The following is a 27,323-nucleotide window of genomic DNA, read 5'->3' as shown; positions in this document are numbered from 1 at the left end:
TACAAAAGCAACTGATACATAGTATTTCCTTCTCGGTGCAGTATCATTTTCTCTGTACTGTAATTCCTAGGTTTACATTGCACTGATGTTGAAATTGAAGAGGAATGAGAAGCTGAAATGGATAAAACCTAGAAAAAGAATTTTGCACCCAACTTTATCCTTAAACCAGTTAAGTCGTATCCCTTGAACAATCTATGAGAAGATGTCAGTTGTAATACTTCCAAATCATACTTCCAAATAATTTTGATGAAGCTTACTTGAAAGCAAGTGCATTTAGGCTCACATCCTAAATTGTGTGCATATCTGATCAGTGCAAGGTTTTATTAAGTCAATGAGAAAAACCTAGATCGTATTCAGATATCATTGCATCTTTATGTATTTTAAATATGTATAATTTTGCATTCACATATGCAATTGATTCAGTTATTTTACCACAGATTGGTGGATTTTAACTACCAATAACTAGAATACAACTAATTCAGGAAAGGCCCTTGAAATCTAAATAATTAAAGAATTGTGATGCATTCAGTCAGGTTGTGGGGGTGCATAACACTTGTTGGATTTTGAAAAGCACCTGTGAACCCTCATTTGCTAAAACCAACAAAACTTATTTCACCATACAAAAGTTCTAATACTTGGATTTCTGTTGTACTCCCCATTTCTTACAGGTGACATGCAGAATTTAACCAGTCATTTAAACATGATTGCGAACCAAGGAGCCAATGCAAGAGACAGTAAACTGAAAAAATAATAGTTTGAAGCTTGCTAAAAGGACCCTTGAATGTAACTCATGAGGTGGAAACTCACAATTTAGTATGTGAGAAATTAATAAAATTCCCTCTTTCTAAAAATAAGCACATTCAAATTTGGAAGAAAGAGGACTAAGATTTCAGAAGCTGGGCATCTAATTAGTGGATCTCATTCTGGCATACAGTTCAGGGCAATTCAAGAAAGATAAATTTGTGCATATTAATAGTAAAGAGCACACTTGTTAGCAGGGCTTGTATGCTAGCAAGGGTAGCAAAATCTAGCAAAAGTACAATTTTACAAAAGCAGAAGAGAGATGGAAAATAATGCCTCTGAGATGAGCTGCCCTTGAGAACAGATACTACGTTCAAATGCATTTTAAAATGCATAGGAAATATGGTTATACTCCAATAGCTAACATCATCATTACTTTTATATCTTAGCTTTACTAGATCATTGCTTTAAATGAGCATCACAAAACCAATGGAGCTTTCGTCTCCACATTACATTTTCTTGATAATCATTTTCAGTTTTTTCCCTCCTTTCCATGTCATCATTTTAATGTAAATCTTTTTCTTTTCAATAAAATGAAATGATTAAGTAATCCTGCTTTTTGCATGATTAAAGATGACAGATAGGCTTGGCTGGATAAAAATCAAGGCTCCTTGCAGAATCTGTGCACCTCACATGTCAGAATCCTTCCAGTTTGCTTAGCACTAATGACAGGACAGGGCGGGGGGGAATTACCATGTCCACAAAGTGTCTAGAAAGAATAACAAGCTACCAAGGACCTACCTTATATTATCTACAGCTTCAGATAAATAGTTCCTTTAAATCATTTTCTGTAATTAACCATCAATGAATTGTTTTGACAGAACATTAACAGATCAGTGACTATTTCAGGGCTGTTTTATAGCCTCCTGTACGACACCCTGAGAAAAGCAATATAGGAAGAATATTGAACATAAAACACCAAAGAGCTTAAATTGTGTTTTTCTTCATCAAAATTCCTATAGCTAAATATGATTTGATTTTAAAAACAGGGAGGAAGGGAAAGAGAGACTTGTGGTATTTATCCATGTTTATTTCCTTTTAACAACCCTATGTTAAATATGCATTCCCTATGTGAAATATGCATTCATCCTTTATGGACTCAGATAGGTAAACTAGAAAGGGAAATTGCAGTTCAGTACATACATACATACCGCTATTGTCTCTAGACCCAAAACAATGCTAACAAGTCCATCTCTGACCTCCTGCTATCCAGCCTCTTGTAATTAATTCAGCATGTCATTGAAACTATCTGTTAAAAACCTTCCTTCCTTCCTTCCTCCCTTCCTTCCTTCCTTCCTGTAAACATTCCTGAAGCTAGGGTATCTTGTTGTTGTTGTTGTTGTTGCTGCTGCTGCTGCTGCAGAGAACAGCCATTAATCTGCTATCACATACTTGGGTTTGCAAAAAGCACCACATCACTGTGCATTTGCCAGGTCAGACCATAAATACCACAACATCCCCTGGCCTAAGTTTTGTAGACATCTGTATCATGGTAGCACTGCATTTCTCTTCTTTGACAGATGAAATTACTATTCTTTGATTATTATTATTTTTACTGGGGCCCCCCCTTCCCTTCCCCCTTTTTCTGATTATGTTCTGGATGGCAAAATTTGGGCCACAAAATGCTAATTTCTAACCTAACACCATGACAGCAATCACAGCCATCACAAGGATGGAATAAAGAGAGCAATCTAACATCCAGGGATATGAATTTCTGATCAGTGGCTGGCAGACTGCCGTGAAAGCTTACAGTAATCCCATTGGACAGCTCGGGTTGATGAAGCCTGGGAACAGCAGCCACAATGTAGGGTAGTTCACAATTGCAAGCATTTGTCCATAATTTAAAGCTATATGAGAAGTGGAGAGTATTCATCTGAACAACAAGCTGTAATTTAACTAGAGTAACATTTACATAGTTTTTAACCCATTATGTCCTTTTGTCACACTGAAATTTCCTTCTGTGAATGTGTGTGTATGTGTGTGTGCACAAACACACACAACCGCACACACATTCTCTATATTAAATGCACATACCTGAGAAACATCTAGAAAGCCCAGTTATCACTTAGGCATATTAAATTTCATTGTGTAATTTCACAAAAATCAATGTTGTGTTTTAAAGTATAAAGAGCCTTAATCATGAAATATCTTGCTTGCATTAACAATGCAGTGAAGTCAATGGGGTTTTCCACTGCATAAGCAAATATTACTTAGGAGTTAATTCTGACACCTTTACTTACAATGGATAGTATTTTATTGTAGGCTATGCACAAGTCGAGTACTCACCGAAATTAAATCCAGAGCTTTGCAATTCTAGTGAATGCTATTACAGTATACTGGATACATTGCAAAAACTCATTTTGATGGATACAATGAGGTGGACGGTATAAGCAGGAGCATTAGTTATTGACTTCTATGGCGAATTGTTCCCAGTTCCATTTGATGTAAGTAAGCAGCTGGCCATTTGAGGCTTAAACATATCAACATATGAACCCACCTGATTCTGGGTGAGGCTATATTGATCCAGCTAGCCCCCGTATTGGCAATGCTTCTCTAAGGTCGCATGCAGAACAGTTTCCCCAAATGTCTTCCTGAGATCCCTTTAACTGAAGATGCAAGTAATTGAAGCTGAGGTCTCCTTCATGATGACACCACAGTTCTTCCCAAGGATGCACTATAGATCCTTGGCTGGTTCAGAGAGATTAGGCCTGACTAAATGGGTGGCGAATACTGCGAAAGATTTCTTCTTGCAATCCAAGTATTCACTTTGATTGCACAAAGAATTCCAGGGGTTCCTGGATAAGGTAGGGCTCCCCTACTAAGAAGGCTTTCTGCATTAAAGCTCCCAGAAAGGGGACAGCTCTGCAAAGAGCTCCACCCACCCTTGACATTAACAATGAAGGTGACAGGTACAGAAGGCCCACGTATGCTCTGGGTCAGGGAAGCCTTGTTTGAAGACTGTGGCTTGAATCCTAAGATAAATTAACTTAAGGAAGTTGACAAAATAAATGTTCCCCAAACCCACTTTTTCTCTTAGAATGCTCTTTTGAGGACCAGGAGCCCATGATCCATGAACTTCCCTCTTTGAACTTATTTAAAGCTGAAATCCTATATACTTAAATGGAAGGGAGAGCCATTGAGGTCAGTGGGGCTTAATTCTGAGCACGCATACACACACAGAGAGAGAGGATTGCACTTTAAGTTAACTTCTTTTAGAATAGGCATAGGCAAACTCGGCCCTCCAGATGTTTTGGGACTACAGTTCCCATCATCCCTGACCACTGGTCCTGTTAGCTAGGGATCATGGGAGTTTCAGGCCAAAAACATCTGGAGGGCCGAGTTTGCCTATGCCTGTTTTAGAATGTTCAGTGCTATTTGGGGCGGTCCCTCATTGAATGAATTTATTATTTTGGTCACAGACTGGTTCCAGCCCACATACAATATCAAGGAAGTCATAAAACACGACAGGGATACATTTGAATTTGCAATTAGGTATAACAGGGACAATACAGATATAGCAACTGTTAAAAATATATATAAATTAAAACTTAGCGGTCCCTCTTTCTTTTAGGAAGTCCTCCTGCCCACCAGCAATAATTTCTGGAGACCACAGGTGGCTGCAGAGGCGCAAGATGGATGGGAAACTTTCTAAGGATCCAAGCAAATCTTTTTTAAAAAAAAATTCTACAAAAGGGGAGGGGGCAGGGAACGTTTTCTATAGCACTATGTGAAGCAATTTGTATGAGAGAACTCACCAAAATGCAAGCGGTCATACTAAAGATATTGCTTGTAATCAATAGTTTCTCCCTACTGATTTCAAGCATGTTTTCGCATTTTAACTTTTGTATGTTTTAAAGTAGGGTAGGATTTTTTTTTAAATGATCTTATTGTTTAATCTTCTTGTAAACTGCTTTGAGCCTTTTTTTAAAAAACAATCAAGCAGTGTATGAATTTTATTACATACATAAATAAATAAATAACGAGAACAAATATTCAAGAAAAGTAGACAAAATATATATCGCTATTAGATACACACATACTTATATTCTGAGGACTGAAGGAAGCTCTCACATTAAGTGATAGAAATTGGTTCTTATTATTTTCATTTTGAAAACCATGGCATTTATGGAAAGTGCAGCCATTAGAATCTATTCTTTTTTAAAACAAACAAACAAACAAACCCCACTACCAGTTAAGAAAGAAACTGCAGTTTGTTAAGTTCATACTAAATTGGTATGTACTCCAAAAATCCCTACCAAAATTCTTTCTACAAACTTTCAGCATAACCGGGCTTTTGATACTGCAGGTGGAGTTTCTCCCATTGCATCTTCACCACACTTTCAGTCCAATCCATCTAATTTGAACTGTAGGCCTCATGGGCATGAACAGCTTCAATCTGTATTCTGTTCAGAATGATGTGGATGCTGAAGGAATGTTAAATTATACAACATGGTGGAAAAGTACGGCCTGGCATACAAATGCATGATATATACATATGTATGGATTTTGCCAAACCATCCAATTCTTCCAACAGCAAATTCATCATAAGGCAAAGGTGTGGAACTTGTGACTCTCCAAGTATCGTTGGACTGTAACTCCCACAATTCTGGCTTTTGGCCATCCTGGCTACAGCTGATGGGAGCAGGTTCCCCATCTTTGACATAAGGACCACAAGATACATATAGTGCCCACGTGCCAGCTGATTTTTTTAAGGTGTCAAATTTAATATGGCATTTATTATATGAGCCTTATGCACTTTTCTTTCACCGCTGTCACTTGTATTGTATGGAATCCAGTGCCTTGAGAAGTTGTGGTGTGCATTAGATAAAAATGCACACAGGATAACTTAGCAGTAACTATTAGAGGTGATACTAAAATGTGCTCCACGTTCAGAAGAAGCCTCTCTCTGAAGAATAAAAATAGAAGGCAGGCATTAAAGCTTGAAGCAGTTACAACATCATCAGAATAAAACCAGCAACAGATACTGGGCTAGATGGTCTGCTTCCACAAGTCAAGTTATTTTGCTGTTATGCTCAAAGACATCTGTTGAGATCCTTGCTTGATTCAATCGGACTATGGACAAGTTTCTTTCTCAATTTTCTACTCTATATACAGTGGTACCTTTAGTTGCGGACACGATCCATTTCGGGGTGCCGTTCACACCCTGAAAATCTGCAACTAGAGCAGCGCTTCTGCATAAGCGTGGAGCGCAATAGAGCGCTTCTGTGCATGTGCGAAGTGTGCAGAACACTTCTGCATGTGCACGCGCGCCAAAACCCGGAAGTATACACGTCTGGGTTTGCTGCGTTCACAACCCAAAAAGCCCCAACGTGAAGCAAATGCAACAAGAGGTATGACTGTATGTTGTCTTTCATTTGCTTAGTAGCATTATCATTTAATAGAAGGATAAGGGCTGAGAATATGTTGAATGAAGTTGCCTGTTATGCAGCCAAGTATTGTAAACAGGAGTAAAAGAAAGAACTGTCATTTTGGAGGAACATGTGTTGGCAAAGCCCAAGTAGCATGATAGTTCAAATGTAGGTGTCAATCCAGTGTTTTCCAGTCTGCTTTTGCTCTTAGAACTGGCCATCCACCGGGAAGGGGAAGGTGCATAACCAGTTCAATATGACTTCCGCGGCTTCTTGCATTTCAGTTTTAGCCTCTGTGCCTGAATTATGCCATCTTTTCAGCATGAAGGATGCCCTTCTGTTCTGAATAGAAAGAGAAATGGGAGAGATATTTATTGTTTTGGTTACTGACAGCTTTCCTTTCTACCCTCTTTTGAGTCTACCTACCAACTATCATCGGTCCGATGCCCACACCCCTGATCCCCTGATCCAATCTTCACTATATGAGAGATGTTCCTATTATGATACAGTGTCTAAATTGTATTGGGCCTTGTGCTCTATATTAGGCAAGAAGGCAGAAAGCAATACATTAAACACAGGCTGCCCTGCAAATGAACAGGATGTGCTGGTTATTTTTATTTTTAATTTAAAGAGTGTTTGTTGTTACCTTCTATTCACAGATTTTTCAGAAACATAGGCAAACCACTATGCTGGCATGCATACAACATTTTTGCAGGCCCCATTGGAAGCTTCTGAATAGACAAACCATGATTTGGTAGTTTTATCATACATTCCTAAGGTCTCAAGCAGTTCCTATTAAGGGCAAAGTAAATTGCATATTACTTATGTAATGACTTGTCCTGTTCTATGTTTTTGTTAGCAGTATTTTATTGAAAGATTAAGTGTTATTTTCCATTACATTCTTAAAAATCCTTCTGCCTCTCTCCTTGTAATTCTCTAGCATTCCTGACATGAAAACAAAAGAAAATATCCAAGAACAGGATGAGCTCAGACAAGAGAGAGAAAAGAAAAACAGCAGAAAACTTGCCGCATTTTAAAGAGGAAATGCAATTTACTATCTACACAGTTGAGGATTCATAAAAAGCTGGGATATCATGTCTGACTAGGGCAAGGACAGGGAAAGTGCAGCCTTTCATGTGTTTGTTGCACTCCAACTCCCATCATTCCTGACTATTGACCATGCTGGCTGGGGCTGATAGGAGTTGTAATCCAACAACATCTGGAGGACCACAGGTTCCTATCCTTAGACTCAGGGCAGTTTAGATTCCCAGAAGAATTATATAGTGGAGCTTTTCCTGGATTTTAGCATTTCAATGTGCAAGACAGAATAGTATGTTTTAATCTCTCACCCAAGTTCCATGCCTATGAAGTGAATAGGGTTTTTGTGGCGGGGGAGGGGAGGCAGTATTTTAAAAGTTATCCCTTACTTACAAATCTATTGGGACATTCTACTGCTCATATTCTGACCCAAAGATAAGAAGAATGCTGGATGGGCATTCTTGTCTCAGGACCAGTTCACACATACATTGAAATGTTGGGGGAAAGGCATACAACCTGTTGTTTTTGGACTACAACTCCCATCATCCCTGACTATTGATTATGCCTGTTGTGGATGATGGAAGCTGTAGTCTGTCATACAGCAATGTGAACATAGTTTATTGTTGTTATAAGACCTTTAACCTCATTTTATATTATACAACTCCAAATAATTAAGGACCATCCTAATGACCGCTCCCCACATCAATGGGGGGGGCTACTTTTGCGTGGTTGTGCACAGCCCCCTGGATCCCAGTACAGCTCCTGGTACTTCGGGCTGGCTTCATCCTCCCCAGGCTGGATATCTGGGGTCTCCGCCTACCTCAGTCAACTGTCCAATCCCACCTGGGGAGGGCGTTGCCAGGGGGATTGGCCAGGTAAGGGGAGGGACCGCCCTGCCTGCACAATAGAAGGCGTACCTTACCTGTAAGCGGCAGTCAGGCTCCCCTAAAAACATTCTAAAATAAAAATTAGAATCAAGTATGCGAGCCTGTCAAAAATGAAGTGTACTTCACTGTGTGTACCCATGGTACAGAGACACATGATACCTAAAATAGTAATTTTATTGTGTAGACCATAACCATATAAAATCACACAGCAAAATTTTAATATCATTAAAATGTGAAAGTAAAAAGTAAGGAAGAAGTGGGAAGTACAGTTATTCATTTGTTTAGTTCATGAAATTTATACACTGATTGTAAGAACCTCACAGCGGTTTACAAAAGGATAAAACAATAAGATCAAGATAAATATACAACTGTACTCTAAAACATACAAAAGTTAAAATACAAAACATATTAAAGTTAACATCAATATTAAAATGTTGCACAATAACCTGAAAATATAATGAAGATTACAACCATCTTAACCATCAATGACTGCCTTGGCACTTATATTTTATGTCTTGTTTTCAAGTAGTCTAAGAACATGTTGCACTCAGACTTTGTATGATGAGCTTTATTTAAAATTGAAACTTGCCCAGATGTGGCTAGGATAGATTTCAACCCAAGCCTCATAGACCAATTTACAGTGAAAATCATTCTTTTATTCAGATAAATATAACATGGTGGTAATACAAGGAGCAAGAAAATAGATAATGTGGAGGGTTTTTCAGCACCTTTTGTCTACAGATATAAAGACGATCAATCAGAGGTGCAGGTGGGGAGGGGAGCCGGGTGGGGGCATTTGCCCTAGGCCTCAAGCTCAAAGGGGTGCCCCAATCATTTAGACGCCTTTACTTTTTTGCATTTGATAAATTTTGCAACGTTTTAACACACATTGGACCAAAATGTGACATACAATCAGAGTAGTAAATTTAAGCAAATAGTTGTGCTCTAAAGCACTCCCCCTTTTTATCTTTTTGCTAACTGATATAGATTTTGTCACATGACAGAGTTAAAATGTTCATTAAAATTATATTGGTTTGGTGGCAGAATATTAGACCATGATAAATGTGCCCTTGCAGATCAGCTAATTATACCCATAAACCACTCACTCTTTCTTGGTTCCTTATGTTTTTGTGCGCCATTTTCTTTTGTATGTTGATTCTAGCTAGGGACCTTAAAAACTGCAAATGGCATAGGCCTGTCTGGATAAAGCCTGTCCTGTCTCAAAAATCCTCCCTGTAAAATATGTAGAATTCACGTGGTAATTCACACTAAAGGGGGGGGGGGAATGAAATTCATCAAGTCTATTGGTCTTCATTCTTTCTTTACAGTCATGATGTCCACAAATCATGTAACTAGCTCTCTATGACAGTGAAATACAGAAATGTATAGTGTTTTACAGATTTGACTTATATGCCACACAGTTTGCATGCATGTAAATGTATTTCAGTGTCAGCAACTTGATAAATAGGATAGGTGTTATTACTACCCACCTGAAACTATTCTCTAACATGGAGTCTTCTGATTCGGAGCTCATTCTCTACACAAGTGTTTTCATCATCATTGAGGCAAAGGGAGGAATTCAGTACAGTCGTACCACTTCGGGATGCTCATGTGGCAAACCCGGAAGCAGTCCTCAGGTTGCAGAAACCTCGGGATCTGACCAGACCTCCGGAACAGATCCCGTCTGCAACTGGAGGAACCACTGTATAATGCTAAGATTGCTTTGTCATTGTAAGCATTTCTCCCTGTTCCTCCCCACACACTGTTCTGAGGGTTCTGCTGACCCCCTAGAGTCAACAGAGGAGCATGGGGAGGGAGAGAACATAGCTCCAGGAACTAGGCAGAGGGCCTTCTTGGTGGTGGCACCTGCCCTGTGGAACGCCCTTCCATCAGGTGTCAAGGAAACAAACAACTATCTGACTTTTAGAAGACATCTGAAGGCAGCTCTGTTTAGGGAAGTTTTTAATGTTTGATGTTTTATTCTGTTTTTAATCTGTTGGAATTATTATTATTATTATTATTATTATTATTATTATTATTATTATTATTATTATTCATGCTACTGGAAGCCCTTGTGCGAATTTCCACTAGTGGGACCTGTTAGTGGAATCTGATCCCAAATATTCTAAAATAATATGTGTGTTTCTTCACAAAATATTGAACACTTCATTACTGGAAAATCTGAAAATTGTTTATAAATAGTAATGCTGCAAAAGGCCTGTGTGAAATATTATCTCCCTACCGCTGATGGGGAAACAATAGCATTTAGAACTCATTTGCAAAATCCCACGTCGCTTCCCTGAGGAAGCCATGCAAGTTTGCTGCTGAAAAACAATAAATCAAGAAAGACTCTGCTTGTTTAATGGTAACTAATTATGCCTTTTTATCAAGCCTTAGTTCCACTCAGAGGTCACGATGGTGGTACAGCTCCTAGGTAAAATAATTATACCTATGCCCAATTATCTGCAACAGTGTCACACTCATTTATGACTATATTTGTTTTAAATTATCCCAAATCTCAAACTAATGCCAACAATTAATGCTGTAAAGATATACAGAATATACAGCAGGTAAGCAATAAGATTAAATACTGACATCTAATGAAGTAGGTGGGGAAGTATCAAGCAATCATTCACCAAAATTGAAAAAGTATTCTGAATGGATCTCAGGTGCAAGGAGAAAGTATTATAATGCACTGGAACTATACAGATGAAATTCCCACACTACTTTCTTTCTTTTTGCACACCTGTCCATGGTTGTGTGATAATCCATTAATTTTGTAATATGGGAATGATTGCAGCAGAGTATTTTTTTTTAGCCTTGCAGCCAGGAAGCTTAAAAACCATTTACCTTCAAAGTATAAACATGGCTTTATTTTGGTATTATAAAGGAAGGCTGGGATACGTATTACGTAACCATATTATGTTGTCCATGGGCATGGACTGCCCATAGCTCGTTGATGTTCTATAAATTTACAGAGCAAACAGAGCACATGCAGGATCTCTTAACAGTGAAGGCATAAACAAATCTGTACGAAGTAGCCTTGAGTATGCACTCTTGCATAAATACATCAGAAAAGCTTTGATAGATCATACCAAGATTCCCTGTTAGAATCCCCAACAACTTCCAGTACTATACATTCATACATACATACATACATACATACAGTGGTGCCTCGCAAGACGAAATTAATTTGATCCACGAGTGCTGTCATATAGCGAAAATTTCGTCTTGCGAAGCACAGTCGGAGGAAGCGCGGCTTTACAGAAAAAACCCCCCAAAACCGCAAAACTCTTGCGAGTCACCCTTTCATTAGCAAATGCCTTTCGTCTAGCGAGTTTTTCATCTAGCGAGTTTTTCGTCTAGCAAGGTACCACTGTACATACATACATACTCCACCCATCTGGCTGGGTTTTCCCAGCCACTCTGGGCAGCTCCCATAATAATAATAATAATAATAATAATAAAGCAATAAAGCATCAAATGTTAAAAACTTCCCTAAACAGGGCTGCCTTCAGATGTCTCCAAAAGTCAGATAGTTGTTTATTTCCTTGACATCTGACGGGAAGGCGTTCCACAGAGCAGGCGCCACTACCAAGAAGGCCCTCTGCCTGGTTCCCTGTAACCTCACTTCTCGCAGTGAGGGAACCGCCAGAAGGCCCTCGGAGCTGGACCTCAGTGTCCTGGCTGAACAATGAGGGTGGAGACGCTACTTCAGTGGACGTCAACACTGGATACAACATTTTATTCCTTCATCAGAATATCCCCAAGTGCATTATAGCACATAAAAAGACAATTAAAACTGAAAAAGCCCTGCCCATATCCCCAAAATGTAACTTCTATACAGTACATTGGACGGAAAACACAAATAAATTCAGCCAGGTTAATGAGGTAACTAACGAAAGTTCTGAAGGAAGGTGGAGAGGGACTTCCACATTCCAAGGAAGGCTTCTCAATCAACCTCATGGCGTTCTCCCATAGTACAGACGTTGCATGGGGGGGGGCAAGCTCCATCTCTTCCACTTTTGAAGGGCTACTGTCCTTCAAAAAGCTGGAGGCAGCAACACTTATTAATACCAATTGCCGGAAACCACAGGAGGGAATTATGGTGCTGGAGGAGACTCTTGAGAGTCCCATGGACTGCAAGAAGATCAAACTTATCCATTCTCAAGGAAATCGGCCCTGAGTGCTCACTAGAAGGACAGATCCTGAAGTTGAGGCTCCAGTACTTTGGCCACCTCATGAGAAGAGAAGATTCCCTGGAAAAGACCCTGATGTTGGGAAAGATGGAGGGCACAAGGAGAAGGGGACGACAGAGGATGAGATGGTTGGACAGTGTTCTCGAAGCTACTAACATGAGTTTGGCCAAACTGCGAGAGGCAGTGAAGGATAGGCGTGCCTGGCGTGCTCTGGTCCATGGGGTCACGAAGAGTCGGACACGACTGAACGACTGAACAACAACAACAACAGGAGGGAAGTCTGTTCTTGCGCTCAGGTCTTGCTTGCAGGTTTCTCACAGGCCACTGTGACAACAGGATGCTGGACTAGATGGGCCATTGGCTTGATCCATAAGGCTCTTCTTATGTTCTTGTTTTCTTAATGCTCTTCGGTGCTGGGTGTGCACAGAACCCTTTACCACAAGAACAAAAGAGCGCCAGCTACGCAGCCTCTGCCTAGCATTATGGGCTTGTGACTGCAGCCTCCATAGTGTTGCAGTGCAATGGAGGCTGGTCCATTAGGACCAATGGGACAGTGTCCAACCAACCATAGGCTGCTGTCCTCAGGCAGACTCCACCTGCCTGCTTTCATACTTGCAACAAGTCCAGAGATTGGCACTGCCAGCCAGCTGCCTTCTCCTTAGTCTGACTGCTGTCCTTTGTAGAACTCTTGGGGACAAAACTATAATTTGCCTGTCAATGGCTCTGGCTCCCTGCTTTCCACCCCAATGGGTACCAGCCACTACTGTTGTCCTGTGTTAAGTGATGGGAGCTGCATGTTTAGTGCTATTGCCTTGTTAGTGGCTGGAACTTAAATGCAACAGTCACCACATATGTTTATTTTTAAAAGCATTGCTGTAATATCTCGATTGGTGACTGGGGTGTGTTTATTTTCCTGGCTGTTTTCCCGTGGCTTTTCCACCCCCAGGGGGAAAAGGTACCCATACTATTTCTTGCATTGGTTAGCTGAGAATATATTTTGAGAAGGGAAACAGAAGAAAAGGAAGGCAACCTCTCGTTCAGTCCTCCACCAAAGATTGAAGCCTTCCATGACTGCTTTTCATTAGGGATAGGGAAACTTTGACAATCCAGATTCTGTTGGACTCTGGCTCCCATCAGCCTAGTCAGACCAATGGTTAGGGATGATGGGAGTTGTGGTTTATCAATGCAGGTTTCCCATCCATGTATTAAAGAGAAAAATATATTGAGATGACATCTACTTGGCACCATCATTAACTTCTCCCAGGCATTTGATGGATTATGCCTAGTTGGCTGAGGGCCCATTTGTTGAAATATTGTTGTGGCTGACTTTTTCTTTTTTCTGCTGGGTCCGTTTGTGGATTATCAAAATGTATTGTTTTGCTTTACGCTATGCCTTTTTGGCTCTTAGATGTTTTGGAAGTTGCTTAAAGACGTCTTGTAGCCGTCGACTCATAAATCACCTCAAATAAATAAATAAATAAAATCAGACTTATAGTGGGCCTTTCCTCTAAGGCACCAAAATGGAGTCCAACGCAACTTAGAAAAAACACACAAGAAGGAAAAGACAAATCAAGCCACTATAATATCACCAATAAAATTCCTTGAGCTGCAGAGCAAACAACAGCGTAGCAAATCAGGAAAACAGAAATGCCTAGCCAAATAAAACATGTTTATTATCCTTTTCTACAATAAAATAGTCCTTATTCCTAAGCAAATGTGTTTACCATAAGGACAGCAGCAGCAAACCCCATTTAATCCCTTTAGTCATGATGCTCTACAATTCAAGTGATTTTAAAATGCAAAATTGCACATGATCCAATTATATCATTTCTTTCTTTCTTTTTAAGAACAGTGTAGAAGGAAAAGTAAAATATCGGAAATAAAATTGTATGTCTCACAACTGTATTATTATTAATAGCAATCATGGTATTTATTAGACTTGGTATTTGCCAAATGAGGGTGAAAGAAGAGAGCGCAAAATATGGTCTGAAGCTCAACATCAAAAAAACTAAGATCATGGCCACTGGTCCCATCACCTCCTGGCAAATAGAAGGGGAAGAAATGGAGGCAGTGAGAGATTTCACTTTCTTGGGTTCCATGATCACTGCAGATGGTGACAGCAGTCACGAAATCAGAAGACGCCTGCTTCTTGGGAGAAAAGCAATGACAAACCTAGACAGCATCTTAAAAAGCAAAGACATCACCTTGCCGACAAAAGTCCGTATAGTTAAAGCTATGGTTTTCCCAGTAGTAATGTACGGAAGTGAGAGCTGGACCATAAAGAAGGCTGATCGCCGTAGAATTGATGCTTTTGAATTATGGTGCTGGAGGAGACTCTTGAGAGTCCCGTGGACTGCAAGAAGATCAAACCTATCCATTCTCAAAGAAATCAACCCTGAGTACTCACTAGAAGGACAGATCCTGAAGTTGAGGCTCCAGTACTTTGGCCACCTCATGAGAAGAGAAGAATCCCTAGAAAAGACCCTGATGTTGGGAAAGATGGAGGGCACAAGGAGAAGGGGACGACAGAGGATGAGATGGTTGGACAGTGTTCTTGAAGCTACTAACATGAGTTTGGCCAAACTGCGAGAGGCAGTGAAGGATAGGCGTGCCTGGCGTACTCTGGTCCATGGGGTCACGAAGAGTCGGACACGACTGAACGACTGAACAACAACATTTGCCAAAAGTCCCCAAGCAACTTACAAAATATTTCAAAACATTATACCGTGAAAACGATACAACCCCCATAATAGCCACAGGAACTGTGGGTCCACCAAGGAGGTCCACCATTAAGACCATTGAATCCAGGGTCTAAAATTACCAGGATGCATGAATAGCTTATTGGAACCTCTATGGCAAGAAATATAATGCCTCTGAATGCCAGGGAACTGCTGTTTCCATTGTACCTTGCTTAGGGCTTCCTGGGAGTAGCTGGCTAGTCATTATTGCGAACAGCATGGACAAAATCCAAGACTGGCCATAGGACATGGTAAGAATTCACTTGCTGTACCTCTCCAGTGCTACCAATTTAACATCCAATTACTGTAGTCCTTGTTCACGCATTATAGAGGAACAAGAAACAAGACTTGCCCAAGACATTTTGGCACCTGAGGCAAACCACCAAATGGTGTCCTCCCTACCAGAGAAGAAGTGGTGAATGAACAAGAGAGGAATAAAGCTGGGATCAGTCATGATGGAGGGCAAGACAGAAGTGTTTTAAGTAAGTAAAGGTAAAGGTAAAAGGACCCCTGGCCGTTAGGTCCAGTCGCGGACAACACTAGGGTTGCGGCACTCATCTCGCTTTACTGGCCGAGGGAACTAGCGTACAGCTTCTGGGTCATGTGGCCAGCATGACTAAGCCGCTTCTGGTGAACCAGAGCAGCGCATGGAAACGCTGTTTACCTTCCTGCCAGAGTGTACCTATTTATCTACTTGCACTTTGTGCTTTCGAAGTGCTAGGTTGGCAGGAGCAGGGGCCGAGCAATGGGAGCTCACTCCGTCATGGAGATTTGAACCACTGACCTTTTGATTGGCAAGCCCTAGGCTCTGTGGTTTAACCCTCTTTAAGTAATTACAAATAAATAACACATAATTAGAAAAGGCAACATATACTCTTGATTTTTTTTTAAAAAAAATGGATTTTTATTATTTTCATATTATTATTTTCATTTTTAACACAGAGAGTTGGAGAACAGTAGGTTTTTGTTATTGTTGCTTAATCCTTTAGTTGTGTCCAACTCTTTGTGAGCCCATGGACCAGAGCATGCCAGGCACTCCTGTCTTCCACTGCCTCCCACAGTTTGTTCAAACTCATGCTAGTAGCTTCGAGAACACTGTCCAACCATCTCCTTGAGCCCTCAATCTTTCCTAACATCAGGGTCTTTCCCAGGGAGCCTTCTCTCCTCATGAGGTGGCCAAAGTATTGGAGCCTCAGCTTCAGGATAAATGTGTCCTATTGATGAAGATAGCTTTTTTATTTGCTTGTAGGTTTCCCAGAGTATCACCCCAGCAAGTCTATCCAGAGATACCCATTTGTGACTGGTATTGTTAATAGCCTGTTTGTTTGCATGGGTGATGAGTACAATATGCACTTGTTTCTAGCCGAAATTTTTCTCGAAAGGTTTGCCGTAACCCAGCAAGGATCCATGATGTAATGCAGAGAATCGATACTGCTTTTAATTGGCTATTATCTTACAGTTAATAGTGCTCAGTTTCCACCATTTTCCTATTTTTGGCAAATGGGAACATACTGTAAAATAATTACTGGCAATGCTGCAAGGCCATTTACTGAAAAGTGAAACCTAGGAAGCTGCCTTATGCCAAGTCAGATCATTGGTCTATTAAATAGGCACGTCCAACAGGTAAATCATGATCTACCCTTATATCACTGGATGCCTGTGGTAGATCACTAGTAGATCACTGGCTCCCCCCAAAGAAGCTCAACAGCTTTGGCTCCCCTTAAAAAAGCTAAACATTTTCGCCCTGCACCCCCCAAAAATGGGGTTTTCCTCCTCCCTAAGAAAAACTCAACAACTTTAACCTGAACCCCCAAAAAGAGAGTTGATCACTGCCAGTTTTTAAACTATGCGAGTCGATCGCAGTCTCTTGGGAGTTGGCCACCCCTGGTCTATTTAATATCCTCACCAACCAGCAGGGGCTGGCCAAGGTTTCAGACGAGAGCCTTGGCCACACCTACCTACAGGTTCAAGGGATTCAACCTTCTGCATGCGAAGCATCAGTGTAGGCTGGTCCATTTGGGAATGAGGGAAGAAAATAGAATTAGATGCCTCTGTCTGCCATTGGCTCTGGCTTCTCTGCCTTCTACCCTGCTGATCCAAATGACACCATCAGGGCTTTTTTCAGCTGGAGCTTCCCAGAACCTCTCAGGTGTGCACCATTGCCATTATATGAGCACAAGGGTGGCATTCATGTTGAGTTCCAGCACTTTTTCTAGAAAAACAGCATTGGGAACCACCCACAATCACAGCAAAGTATGTAATCTACCACTGAAGTATAGCTTTCCCCTTTTTCTGGGGGGGGGGGGAAATGTTTCCAGAACACAACTATTTTCCATGCCATTTTTGGGCAAACCACAGGTTGGATACTGGGAATGGCCCAGTCAGGGGTGGAGGAAGGGGGTGCGGTGGGTTTGAGCCGCCCTGGGCATTACCACTGAGGGGGGTGACAAAATGCTGGGCAGCACTCACTGCGGGGCCTGCAGCGTGCCCAAGCCACGTGTCTCTCCTGGGAGAGACGCAGTGGCTTGGGCACGTGCAAACTCCGCACTGTCCAAACGGTCCGTCCGCTGCCTCCCCCCACAGCTATAGGGCAGCTGAGTGGGAGGAGGCAGGCAGACTCCAGAGGCCCCACAGTGTGCCTTACCCTCACCCCGCCCCTATGGGTGGCTTGCCCCCACCCCTGGGGGCGCCGCCCCATGTGCCCGAGCGGCTTCCTCCACCGCTGGGCCCAGTCACTTAATTGCCCTGATTACATCTCTGCTTATGAATCCAAGCTAGTCATTTGTGAGGATGAATGCTGTCCAAATGTCCCATAGCTCAGCAAACCTTTGAGGATGCCGAGGAGGATGTTTCTTTGTCTTTGTTAAGGTGAATTGCTTCCTGAAAGTTTCCTTTTCTGACTAATGGACATGAGTGAAACACGTTTTCTTCCTCTCGCCGAGCCTTCAAGTTAGTGCCTTTAGCCTGTTCTGTGTCAGGACTATATTTCAAACTCCTGGGTGCCTCTGGACACATTATCAAGTAGCAGAGTTGTGAGTGGTGAGTTTTTGGATTTCAGCACCAGCAAAGAGAGCTGCTGTCTCCTTGGTAGGTTCAAACGACTTTTCAGCACTTGGCTGGCACAGAGTAATGGCCCCACATTGGCAGTTAGCCATAAAAAGGAGTGTTACTGCACTGTCACTGTGGATTCCAATATTATGAAGCCCACGCAGCAATGGAGCAAAACCAGAAGAGAGAAACGTAAATAATCAGCCTTGTAAAATGAAGCATTGTAGGACTAACCTGCTCACAGTGTCCTCCCACTTTAAACGAAACAGGAAAAATATCCATTGACATCCAACTCCACTTTAAATAGTACCATGAAGACGTGCATGTTTTTAAACTGTTCTCTAGCATTGTCCGAATGTTATTGTACATTATTATAAACAAAATACAAGAAGGTCACAGCTGACTAAATTCCTATCAATTATAAACTTTTTAAAAAATATATATATGCACATTTAATACAGATTTCTGACTTTTCTATATGGAGCATTTTTCCTTTAAAGAAAAATGGTTTATACAGTTCACTTCCTGCCATAATCAAGGCCTTTCTAACCTGATATCTGAAGGTTCTGCTTCAGTGAATAATTCAGTAGGGTTAGTGAAACTGTGGCAGCAAAGAAAGTGCTAATCTTAGATGGAAGCTGTGAGGGATATTAAGAAACAATTGCAAAAAGTGACATATTTAATAGAGAAAGATTACTCTGTGCTACATCTATTTAATTTGAAATGAATAAATTTTGCCAGTATTTTATGAGATGCAGTCTGCAAATTATGTGAAACTTCATAGTGTCACTGAAGTCTAAGGGAAAGAATAAAAGGTGTCCTCTCCGCCTCCCCTTTCCCCCATTTTATGAGCATTGTGATTTTTGAGGACTTTTCAGCCTTTTCAAAAAAGAATTTTCTATGGAAGAGAAGGACCATTCACTGCAGGACTTTATTAATTTGAATTAAGGAGGAGGAGGGTGGGGGGAAGGTGATAGCACAAAAAGATAAATAACAAGAGGCAATAAAAGGATCTTATGTAATGAGACTTTTTGAAATGACTGAATCCCTCCCTTAGACTGTGACTGAGTGGGGCCGGATAGGTTCTCAATCTTTCAGGGGAAATTTAGCTGATCTAGCCAAGGCAAGCCTGGAAGTGTGAGGGAACACAAGGGTGAAAAATGATAAAGGGCAGTTTGGGGCTTTAATCACAGGAAGGAGATTCTTAAAACCAGCCCAGTTCTGATGGAAATCATTTATTTTACTGTTCATGAATAAGCCAAAGCAGAGTGTGTTGTGGCAGTGATAGTACTAAGGACAGAATGCATTAAAAGGTATCTTCTGAAATAATTATATTAAAATAAAAAATAAATAATGAGACGCTGAATCTTATAAAATAGATGATGATGATGATGATGATGATGATGATGATGATAATAATATACCAAATGGTTCATTCAATCAAAATCACTAATTTTCGCAAGTCACAATTAAAAAGTTGCAAAGGTGGTTTAGGCTGCAATTCACCTACCCAGGAGTAAGCCACACTGAACTCAATGGAACTTCCTTATGAGTACTCATGTATGTGATTCCACTGCTAAGACAACTTTCACCAAAATCTTGGTTATATTACACAGAAAAACTACAGGGATTAGCCATGTAATTTGCACATGCTGAGCAGTGACACACTTACTATTTGTAGTTTCTGGAGCCTTTTTTCATGTACAAAGTGCATTGCTGTTTATCCTCTTGAAGCTGCCAATATCACATTGCCATTATAGCTATATATATTTTTCGCTCCATAAGACTCACTTTTTTCCTCCTAAAAAGTAAGGGGAAATACCTGTGCATCTTATGGAGCGAATGGTGGTCCCTGGAGCTGAATTGCCCAGGGGCCAAAAGAGGATCATGCTTTTTATTTTACAAAGAGAAAAGGGTGTGTTGAAAGGACCCCGCTGATCAGCTGATCAGCAAGAGATCGGGAGAGAGATAAGAGTCCCCGGCTCCCTTTCAGCCCTGCCCTCTTGCCCAGGCCTCCATTGTTGAATGTGCTGCGGAGGGAGGTTGTTTGTTTCCCGCAACATGTGACTGGCTGATTAGATTATCTGTCTGGAAACTGTAGAAAAGGCTCCCTTTCCTTTAGAAGCTGCAGAAATGTGAGTTGAACCCCATAAAAATGGGGCTTTTCCTCTTTGCTTTTCCCCCTTTGCAAAAAAAGCTGCAAAACTTTTAGCTGATCCTCAAAAAACAGGGGTTTTCCATTTGCAAAAAAGCTGTAAAACTTTTAGCTGATCCTCAAAAAAACAGGGCTTTTCCCTTTGCAAAAAAGCTGCAAAACTTTTAGCTGATCCTCAAAAAAACAGGGCTTTTAGATGAGGAAAACCAGAAAATAATTTTTTTTCTTGTTTCCTCCTCTAAAAAAGAGGTGTGCCCTATGGTCTGGTGCACCCTGTGGAGCGAAAAATACGGTAAGATCTTTGGTTCACTGAGGCCAGGTTGGGATCATGCTCTGGCAGATGATCTCAGTGGTCGAGCTGGGATATCAGGGTTCAGGCAGTCCCTAAAGCAATCTGGACCCAAGTTGTTCAAGGCTTTGCAAATCAGTACAAGGATTTGACCTCATACTGTAGTAGATGGACAGTCAATGCAGATCTTTCAATAATGGTGCCACATGTTGTTGGCCATGTGCTCCTATCAGCAGTCTGACTCCCACATTCTGCACCTGTTGGAGCTTCCAAACCAGGCCCACATACAGTGTGTTGCTGTTATCCAACACTGAGGTTACCAATGCATGGACTGCAGTGATCAGGCTATCTCTGTCCAGGAATGGCCATAGCTGGTAAAAGGCACTCCTAGCCATGGAGGATACTTTAGCCTCTAGTGACAGAGATGTTTCTAGGAACACCACTATCCTGCTCCTTCAGAGGGAGTTAAGTCCATCCAGAACAGGTAACTTGGCTATCTCCCACACAAAGGTTCCACCCACCCAAAGAGTCTTCATCAAAATCACACATAGTTCATTGGCTGATCCAGAGCTTTCACAGCCTCTCCTGAGTCAGATGCTATGGAAATTGTCCCATCCCCTCTTGTGGGAGCAAATCCCATCATTTAACTATGAACTGCATGAGTTCTTGTGCTATGAGAGAGGGAAACTGCAACAACCAGCACCCCAGGCCATATTGGATTGGGGTGATGAGAGTCAAAGTCCAACAATATCTGGAGGATCACAGGTCCACCAGTCTCTGTTCTAGGTGGCCCCTGCAAAATCAAAGACTTCTAAAAGACACTTCAGAACTGTGATGCTGAGGTGTGTGATCCATGATTTAGATTAGTTACCTGGCATCTGTGCCACCAATAAGTCTTGCAGTTATCTGTTTAGATTCTGGTATTCATCCTGAGCAGAGCTCATCATTCTTGTTGTGCCACCCACTATTGCATCTTATTGTTCACTTCAACCCTTCTACAGTATTATGTTTCACATTCAAATGCACATGCACTTGAATCTCTCTAAAGCTAATAGTAAAAAATGTATGTGCACCTTGGGATGAATATATTATGTATAGAGTACCCATGACAATCACATTTTAAGCTGCTTGTATGGCCTACACCAGGCTTATTGGTAAGGCACTTAGTTACAGCGTGCAATTCCTGGGTTCACAAACAGATTGCTGTTTTTCTGACTTGTCATTCTGTACGGGACTTAGGTGAGCCTTGTGAGATTTTACACCTATTTCAAATGCACTCTCCGCTTTGAGTATGTCAGCAGCAGCTTGGAAACTGCCACTGCTTTCTTTAAGTGCAAATGAAGCTGAACTTAAAGCAAAAGGAAAGAAAATTGAAGACTGCATGTTCTAAAATAGAGGAGAGTCGTTCCAAATTCAAAACCTGCTTCAGACATCATTACAATTGCCATACAAAGTTTGATGGACTAAAGTAGACATATACAGCTCAGGACCAAGCAAAACACCAGGGGTGGCCAACTCCCAAGAGACTGCGATCTACTCACAGTTAAAAACTGGCAGTGATCTACCCCCTTTTGGGCGTTCAGATCAAAGTTGTTGAGTTTTTTCAGGGAGGAAGTATAATGTTGAGCTTTTTTTAGGGGAGCCACAGTTGTTCAGCTTCTTTGGGGGAAGCAAACGTTTAGTGATCTACCGGTAGATCACGATCTACCTGTTGGATATGCCTGATGTATACCAACCCACTGGGGGTTCAATCAACCTCTGTTTGCTACTTCCTTCAGACCACTTGGGAAGTGGAGGGAGAAATTTTCCAGTGATGGAAAGATCACAATGTACCATTGGTGTGACCTGTTTTAGCCTGGAGTGTGGAAGTGAGCCACAAATGGTACAAGTTTGTCCTGAAGTGAACTGATGGCTGAGTTCTTTTGCTGGAATTTAATTACCACCTTTGGAGCAATAATTTTACTTGTTCTCTTTTCTTTGAAACTGGCTGTCCAGTTTCAAAATATCATCCCTTTAACTGGTGACATTGACCAACAAAAACAAGACCACCCCTGATTCTCACAGTTGATGAAGTTCTGAATATTTTCACCCAGTCCTTTGAAAAGTCTCACCCCATCTCTGTTATGCTTGGTAATTCTGCTCTGTCAGTCTCTTATCTGCTATGCATGCTTCCTTTCGCTTTGCATACAATCAGCATTTCCTATGTCTCCAACCCTTCCCCACCCCCATCATTGCTGCATACTCCAAAAATACGTCACTTAATCGATTCCACCGAAGTTCATTCTTTTTTAAGGTTGTTGTTGTTGTTGTTGTTGTTGTTGTTGTTTCTAAACATGAGGTGTTCTGAATTGACTGCCAGTAGGAAGATAGGAAATTGCCTTACACTGAGTCAGTCTATTGGTGCATGTAGCTCACTGACTGGCAGCAGCTCTCCACAGAGGCCTGTTCTCACTGAAAAATTGAAATTACTATTGTCGCTAATGTACAGCATGGCTTGTCTCCTTCAAAAGAACACTCCTGCATGTTTTTGGATGCACATGTCTAGGAGAAATAATGTGTGAACCAGCAGTGCACAGATTCAGTCAGCAGCCATTTCTGATTCTGATGTTGAGGACGAATGCAACCGTGATTGTAAAAATAGTGACTAGATATAAAGATAGTGACTAGACTAGACGATGTACTAGAGGTTCACAATTAATGTTTGTCCGTCAAAGGCTCATGAAGCTCATCTGTGCCATTGCTCGTGTGAGTAGAACATACAGATGAGGGAGAAATTTGATTCAGTTCAAATTTAAACGTGAACCTAACTAATTCACACTTTCTGAAACTACTGAAACACACCCATCTTTCAAAAATTGCATTTCACTGAATTTTGCAATGCAGTTCTCCAAATAATGTGTACAAGCAATGCATACCTGGGGTAAAGTGTATGTTGAAATGAATGCGATGGTGAAAATAACATAGAAAAAAGCATTACATTAGGGGAAATAGTATTGCAAAAATGTGTGTATTAGGCAAATTTGCATCCAATATGTCTGCTTTGTAAGGTCCCAGGTTCAATCCCAGGCATTTCCAGGTAAGACTGGGAAAAGCCACTGTCTAAACCCTGGAGAGTCAGTGTTAGATACAGAGCTGGATGGACCAATGAACTTCTTCATTATAAAGCAGCTTCCAATGTTTCTACATGTATGAGAACTTGTTCTTTTCTTTTAAAGCCTTTTGAGGGAGTCATTTCACAGGGCCCCCTTCTTTTGCTTGTTCAGTTCTTTTGAATAATCTGAGCTGCATGCTCCAAGCCCCAATACGTCCATGTTAGCAGCTGGTCAATGCTGGGCTCATTCTTTTATCTCCAGCCCCTCAATTGTCATTAAATAAATATCCACACAAGGAAGATGGGGCTCTGTTCTGCTGAGGGATGTGCAGTGCTGATGACAGTAGAGCCCCTGGCCAGATGTATAAATGTATGTTCTGTTTTGGCATAGTTATATAGGGGATTTGATCATGAAGCTTCCAGGCACATATCTATATCCCTTAGATTGCTGTCACATTTCAGACAGAAAGACAAAGGGCTTTTCATTGAGAGAGAAATCTCATAGTCAAAGGATCTAAGCTGTTACAAAGATTTATAAATGAAATCGAAAGTCTTCATTTGAACCTGGAAACAAATTGGAAGCAAATGTTATTTCAAAGCACTGGTATCAAGGTCTTTTGCCAATACACAAACTTGAATGGCAACCCCATTCAAGTAATGAGTAGCTATCCAAGAGTCACATATTGATCAATTCATTCATAGAAGGCAAATATAGGTACATAGGAAGCTGCTTGGGTTAATTGTCCCTCGGGCACAGTATTGCCTGGTCCAGCCTTCTCCAACTTGATGTCTGCAGATGATGTGGACTCCCAACTCCCATCAGCATCAGCCAACATGGACAGTGGATAGGAATGGTGGGATCTGTAGTTCAACCCAGGGAGGCTGGTGAGCTCACACAGGCAGCAGCCTTATCAAGCAGGTGTCTTTCTTACCATCTGAGATGCCAGTAATTGAACCTGGCACCTTCTGCATAACATGCATGTGCTGTGCCTCTGAGATATGATCCCTCCCTTTAGAATATTGTCATAATCATCATCATTTTATTTGTATGTCACATTTCCATGGTTAAAGCCATGCTCAAGGCAGCTTACAACATGAAACGGTTTACATAATTACAAACAGATACAAAAATTTAATATCAATAGCAGCAGTAATCCACCCTAAACAATACCCCAACTCAAGAGTCTGTTCAGCAGGCTCAGCTTTTGTAGCTGGAGTCAGTCTGGGCCCCACCCACCCAGACCAGGTGGGGAAAAGGCCAGCAAAGCAAGAAGGAGGTCTTCCAGGAAATATAATTATTTGCATCTGGAATGGTAAATACCATGCATGTACAGAAATGTATTAACTGTAGTCTTACCGGTATGTGCTCTGAGTGGGGAGAGGAAGAACACTCCCGAAATTCAAAAATGTCCAAGTCACTTCTGGCTGTACAAGAGGCAAAATAATAATAATATTTTTAAAATAATATTTTTTATTATTTAGACCCTGCCCATCTGCCTGGGTTTCCCCAGCCACTCTGCATAAAGTTTGAATTTAACAGAAACACACTACTATGGCTTTTCCTTTGCCTTCTGTAGGGAGAAAGAGTAACCAATTTTTCAGTCCAAAAAATGTTTAGCTCAAATGTGTGCTAAACATATCCCTTGGTGCGCAGATGACCTCAAAAACTACACATTGCACTGTTCTGTAATGCAACAGGCGCAGCAGTGTGAGAGAAATGTTACACAGGAAAGAAACACAAGCTTTATCGTCAGGAAAACTTAGGCAATATTCCCCACATCTGAGTGCACCCTCAGCCTGTGCTCTTCGACTTGCAGCAGTGTTAATTCCTTCCTAACAACTAACCTTTACAATACAGTGGTACCTCTGGTTGCGAACGGGATCCGTTCCAGAGCCCCGTTTTCAACCTGAAAGGCCCGCAACTTGAAGCGCCAAATCTGCGCACGCACGCTGAGTGAAGCGCTGAACCCGGAAGTAACCCATTCCGGTACTTCCGGCTTCGGCGTGTTCGTAACCCGTGCTGAATGCAACTCACAGCAAACGCAACCAGAGGTATGACTGTACTGAGAATGTGTTGCACTACTATTCAAGGTGAGTTCTTAGGTTACTGCAGTATGGGAGTTGGTGCTACAATATCATTATTTCCGTTGCTGCCAGGTAACGTGAGAAGGACAGGCTCAATGGAGTAGGAAGCCACTCTGTGGCTTCTCCCAGCATCAAACCAATTTCCCAGTGGTCGATGGTGGCATAGAGAGGGGCCGTACTCTGTCCACATCAAGGCTGAAACAAATGAAAGATCACTGGTACGGTGGCTTTCACAAATGAAACAAAGCAAGTACCAGGTCTTGCAGGTTCTTTGGACAGACAACTCATTTGCAAATACCACTTCAGATGCTATTTGTTTTATGATGCTCCCCCATAAAAATTCTGCACATCGGAAGATGTCTTAAACCAGGCCTGTCAAAAGTCAGTTAGTCTATCAAGCCCAGTGTTGTCTGCTCTGACTGGCAGCAGCTCTCCAGGGCTTCAGGTACATTACTAGTCCTTTTCCCCTGAAGATACCAGGGAACTCAAGACTTTCAACATGCAAACCATGTGCTCAGAGCTGTGATGCTTTCCTTTTGCATAACTAGCCTGTCTGTTCCCCAGCATCTAGGGTGATACTCAGAGTAGGCACATTGAAATGAACAAATGTCACTAGATAGGTCCAGTAACTTTAATATGTCTAGTCTAAGTAACACTTACACACACCCCAACATTTGTCCAATGAAAATATGGACATCCTGATCCTAATAATAATAATAATATATCCCACCCATCTAATTGAGTTTCCCCAGCTACTCTGGACAGCTTCCAACATATATAAGAACATAATAAAACACTGAACATAAAGAAAACCTTCCCTATACAGGGCTACCTTCAGATGGCTCAGGGATTGCATAACTCCATACACCCCAACATTTCTCAGATGAAAATAGGGACATGCTAAGGAAAACCAGGACATTCTGGGATCAAATCAGAAACAGAGATGGCTTCTGTAAATCCAGGACTGTTCCTAGAAAATAGGGGTACTTGTGCGGGGGGGGGGAGTCTGCATTTAATTGAATATCACCCACACTTTTCTACTTGTGGATGTTTCTATGGATGTAAGTGTGTGCAATTGTGCAATCAAAAAATTGAACAGTTTCTAGGAGCAGCTTTACTATACAACGAGCTGTTTGTCTAAAAACAAACAAACTTCAAAGAGGTTACGGTACACAGTGATTTGCCACATTTCAAAGGGCTTAGGGTGCATTGTGTTTCCAGCAGGCATTCTCCAGACTTACCATGTATATGAAAGAACATATTTGCAGAGCAGTCTGGAAGCCTCACTTTGAAGCCACTAGGGCAGTGAATCCCCCAAACCTAATTTTGTATCTTAAAAAATATTTTAATTAAGGAAACATAATCATCAGAAGCAAATTACTCTGTCATTGTCTAGTGCTAGACAGTTCTGGATATGGGTAGGTGAAATCAGGTAACCCAGCTGTAATGAAAATCCTACGAAGTCCCTTTAGATTTACCTCTAGCTGTGTGATTTCTGTGCAGTCTTGTTCTTCGCTTTCCCCAGCAACGTCTTCCTCCTGTGAAGGTGTGTTTTCAGATGCCCAAAAATATCTGTGACAAAAGAAATAAAGAGTCCCTTTGGAATTCAAAAAATACATTGCT

This window comes from Lacerta agilis, chromosome 7 (assembly GCF_009819535.1).
Source record: "Lacerta agilis isolate rLacAgi1 chromosome 7, rLacAgi1.pri, whole genome shotgun sequence".
Lineage (NCBI taxonomy): Eukaryota > Metazoa > Chordata > Lepidosauria > Squamata > Lacertidae > Lacerta > Lacerta agilis.
The sequence above is the reverse complement of the archived record's forward strand: the minus strand, read 5'-3'. Positions refer to the sequence as shown.